The 5,000-nt window shown below is 37.4% G+C and overlaps 1 non-coding gene across 1 annotated transcript in view; it reads right to left on the bottom strand.

The window, feature by feature from the left end:
- LOC143175683 (small subunit ribosomal RNA) overlaps positions 1-163 on the bottom strand; it is a 1,921-nt gene extending 1,758 nt beyond the window's left edge. Inside the window, exon 1 of the ribosomal RNA XR_013000382.1 lies at positions 1-163. This exon is cut by the window's left edge and continues 1,758 nt beyond it. This is a non-coding gene — a ribosomal RNA (small subunit ribosomal RNA).
- Between the last annotated feature and the right edge of the window lie 4,837 nt (positions 164-5,000).

Raw genomic sequence — 5,000 nt, forward strand, 5'->3', positions numbered from 1 at the left:
TCTAGAATTACCACAGTTATCCAAGTAAATGTGGGTACGATCTAAGGAACCATAACTGATTTAATGAGCCATTCGCGGTTTCACCTTAATACGGCATGTACTGAGACATGCATGGCTTAATCTTTGAGACAAGCATATGACTACTGGCAGGATCAACCAGGGAGCTTCGAGTAAATTTTCATCATACGAAGCAAAAATATGTATGTATATATATATCTTAGTCGCCGACTCTCTCCCCTTAAGAGTCGGATCGACGATACTTTTTCTCGTCTTTAAGACAGTTCTCTTTCTCCTCTCTCTTCTCTCTACTCTCTTCTCTCTTCTCTTTCGAGTTGGTAAATTTCGCTCCACTATTAGATTACCAACTCCGCACGAATTACCACATGGGTATATCCGCGCATATACATCAGGAGGACCTCCAAAAATTTCAAACTCTCCCGTGTATCTCTCCGAGATCTTTTTAGAAGAAAAAGAATCTCGGATGTCACATCGACTTTCAGGTTTGTAAGCACGTATGCTCGAGCGCTCTCCATCGTGTAAGCACGGACATAACGCACGAAGTCCGAAGACCGCGTACGTTAACATGCTGGACATATCGAGAAAGCGCGAACCATGCTAGGCGTACCCATGTCGAGGCCCTCGCGTTAAAGATCATACTCTTCTTTTCGTTCTCTCTTCTTTGCCCAGAAATAATATATATTTCTTATAATATATACCTCTTAGTTTATGTATTTCTCTCTTAGGACACCTCAATTTTATATGTATATATTATATTTCATTCGAACAATTTTTGTTCGTCGCCCCTTTTTGTGTGTAGTATTTCGTTTGGTCTTTGCCATTAAATTTTTGTATACGAAAAATATATTTTCGCTCGGATAGAAAACCCCTTTTGGGTTTCTGAGAGTTGATGTGAGAGTCGTACAAGTATAACGAATATACGTTGTATCCAACCCAACATTCTGGGCTTACCACATAAGGGCCATTCGGTCTGAGACACCGACCCGTGGTCATGCTGTGTAGAGAAAAATTCGCAACGGAACGCGGTACAGAACAGTCGAGGAATGGACCTCGAGGAGCTGAACGACTGCTTCTCGACCGAGATCGTAGAATAGCCGCTCGCCCGCCGCTGCGCCGACCGGTCCGCTCGAACCGACGTGCTCTCTTATAGTAACCAAACGGGCGGCCGCGACGACCGCGGCGCCGGCCGCTCAGCACGGGCGCTTATGGTGGTAAACTGCCGCGCGTACAGACCAACCGGCCGGGCTGCTGGTACTTAGCCGCTGAAACTATGGTCGATTCGAACATATATTAACATACGATTTTTATTCGATAAATCGTTATTGTACATATTAAACGTTAGTTTCCACCGAAAGAAAAATTTTTTAGAATTTTTTTTTTCCAAAAATTGCAAGAGTAAACTTTTTTAATATTCGATTTAAAAATTTTTAAATGCTTAATCCTTACATTAAACTACTGGGAGAACTCAGAAATCATAATGAAAAAAATTACAAAAATTTATTTTTCTCAGAAACTCCGAAAAACAGAGTGGTCGAATCCGTGCAAGCCGGAATTTTTCTAAGTCCCCACGGTCAAGAGTAAACTTTTTTAATAAGCGTTTTAAAATTATTTCAATGTTTAATCCATGCGTAAACATGATGTTTATTAACGTTTTTAACATTAAAAAAAATTACAAAAATTTATTTTTCAAAAAAAATGGAAAAAACCGATTCGTCGGAGCGAGGTGTCCAGCCCGTGCGGTAATTCCAGCAGGCGAATCGGACTTCCCGAAATTTTTCTAAGTCCCACGGTCGACACCAACTTTTTTAATAAGCGTTTTAAAATTATTTCAATGTTTAATCCATGCGTAAACATGACGTTTATTAACGTTTTTAACGTTAAAAAAAATTACAAAAATTTATTTTTCGGAAAAAATGGAAAAAACCGATTCGTCGGAGCGAGCTGTCCAGCCCGTGCGGTAATTCCAGCAGGCGAATCGGACTTCCCGAAATTTTTCTAAGTCCCACGGTCGACACCAACTTTTTTAATAAGCGTTTTAAAATTATTTCAATGTTTAATCCATGCGTAAACATGACGTTTATTAACGTTTTTAACGTTAAAAAAAATTACAAAAATTTATTTTTCGGAAAAAATGGAAAAAACCGATTCGTCGGAGCGAGGTGTCCAGCCCGTGCGGTAATTCCAGCAGGCGAATCGGACTTCCCGAAATTTTTCTAAGTCCCACGGTCGACACCAACTTTTTTAATAAGCGTTTTAAAATTATTTCAATGTTTAATCCATGCGTAAACATGACGTTTATTAACGTTTTTAACATTAAAAAAAATTACAAAAATTTATTTTTCGGAAAAAATGGAAAAAACCGATTCGTCGGAGCGAGCTGTCCAGGCCGTGCGGTAATTCCAGCAGGCGAATCGGACTTCCCGAAATTTTTCTAAGTCCCACGGTCGACACCAACTTTTTTAATAAGCGTTTTAAAATTATTTCAATGTTTAATCCATGCGTAAACATGACGTTTATTAACGTTTTTAACGTTAAAAAAAATTACAAAAATTTATTTTTCGGAAAAAATGGAAAAAACCGATTCGTCGGAGCGAGCTGTCCAGCCCGTGCGGTAATTCCAGCAGGCGAATCGGACTTCCCGAAATTTTTCTAAGTCCCACGGTCGACACCAACTTTTTTAATAAGCGTTTTAAAATTATTTCAATGTTTAATCCATGCGTAAACATGACGTTTATTAACGTTTTTAACGTTAAAAAAAATTACAAAAATTTATTTTTCGGAAAAAATGGAAAAAACCGATTCGTCGGAGCGAGGTGTCCAGCCCGTGCGGTAATTCCAGCAGGCGAATCGGACTTCCCGAAATTTTTCTAAGTCCCACGGTCGACACCAACTTTTTTAATAAGCGTTTTAAAATTATTTCAATGTTTAATCCATGCGTAAACATGACGTTTATTAACGTTTTTAACATTAAAAAAAATTACAAAAATTTATTTTTCGGAAAAAATGGAAAAAACCGATTCGTCGGAGCGAGGTGTCCAGCCCGTGCGGTAATTCCAGCAGGCGAATCGGACTTCCCGAAATTTTTCTAAGTCCCACGGTCGACACCAACTTTTTTAATAAGCGTTTTAAAATTATTTCAATGTTTAATCCATGCGTAAACATGACGTTTATTAACGTTTTTAACGTTAAAAAAAATTACAAAAATTTATTTTTCGGAAAAAATGGAAAAAACCGATTCGTCGGAGCGAGGTGTCCAGCCCGTGCGGTAATTCCAGCAGGCGATCCGGGGTACTCGAAATTTTTCTAAGTCCCGACGGTCAAGAGTAAACTTTTTCATCACATATTTCAAAATTTTTTTAATGTTTAATCCACGCATAAAAACGCAGTTTATTAACGTTTTTAACGTTGAGAAAATTGACAAAAATTTTTTTTTCACTGAAAATGGAAAAAATGTATCGGTCGATGCGGGCTATCCAGGCCGTGCGGTAATTCCAGCAGGCGATCCGGGGTACTCGAAATTTTTCTAAGTCCCGACGGTCAAGAGTAAACTTTTTCATCACATATTTCAAAATTTTTTTAATGTTTAATCCACGCATAAAAACGCAGTTTATTAACGTTTTTAACGTTGAGAAAATTGACAAAAATTTTTTTTTCACTGAAAATGGAAAAAATGTATCGGTCGATGCGGGCTATCCAGGCCGTGCGGTAATTCCAGCAGGCGATCCGGGGTACTCGAAATTTTTCTAAGTCCCGACGGTCAAGAGTAAACTTTTTCATCACATATTTCAAAATTTTTTTAATGTTTAATCCACGCATAAAAACGCAGTTTATTAACGTTTTTAACGTTGAGAAAATTGACAAAAATTTTTTTTTCACTGAAAATGGAAAAAATGTATCGGTCGATGCGGGCTGTCCAGGCCGTGCGGTAATTCCAGCAGGCGATCCGAGGTACTCGAAATTTTTCTAAGTCCGAACGGTCAAGAGTAAACTTTTTCATCACATATTTCAAAATTTTTTTAATGTTTAATCCACGCATAAAAACGCAGTTTATTAACGTTTTTAACGTTGAGAAAATTGACAAAAATTTTTTTTTCACTGAAAATGGAAAAAATGTATCGGTCGATGCGAGCTGTCCAGGCCGTGCGGTAATTCCAGCAGGCGAATCGGACTTCCCGAAATTTTTCTAAGTCCCACGGTCAAGAGTAAACTTTTTTAATAAGCGTTTTAAAATTATTTCAATGTTTAATCCATGCGTAAACATGATGTTTATTAACGTTTTTAACATTAAAAAAAATTACAAAAATTTATTTTTCAAAAAAAATGGAAAAAACCGATTCGTCGGAGCGAGGTGTCCAGCCCGTGCGGTAATTCCAGCAGGCGAATCGGACTTCCCGAAATTTTTCTAAGTCCCACGGTCGACACCAACTTTTTTAATAAGCGTTTTAAAATTATTTCAATGTTTAATCCATGCGTAAACATGACGTTTATTAACGTTTTTAACGTTAAAAAAAATTACAAAAATTTATTTTTCGGAAAAAATGGAAAAAACCGATTCGTCGGAGCGAGCTGTCCAGCCCGTGCGGTAATTCCAGCAGGCGAATCGGACTTCCCGAAATTTTTCTAAGTCCCACGGTCGACACCAACTTTTTTAATAAGCGTTTTAAAATTATTTCAATGTTTAATCCATGCGTAAACATGACGTTTATTAACGTTTTTAACGTTAAAAAAAATTACAAAAATTTATTTTTCGGAAAAAATGGAAAAAACCGATTCGTCGGAGCGAGGTGTCCAGCCCGTGCGGTAATTCCAGCAGGCGAATCGGACTTCCCGAAATTTTTCTAAGTCCCACGGTCAAGAGTAAACTTTTTTAATAAGCGTTTTAAAATTATTTCAATGTTTAATCCATGCGTAAACATGATGTTTATTAACGTTTTTAACATTAAAAAAAATTACAAAAATTTATTTTTCAAAAAAAATGGAAA

The sequence above is a fragment of the Nomia melanderi genome, unplaced genomic scaffold, assembly GCF_051020985.1.
Source record: "Nomia melanderi isolate GNS246 unplaced genomic scaffold, iyNomMela1 scaffold0157, whole genome shotgun sequence".
Classification (NCBI taxonomy): domain Eukaryota; kingdom Metazoa; phylum Arthropoda; class Insecta; order Hymenoptera; family Halictidae; genus Nomia; species Nomia melanderi.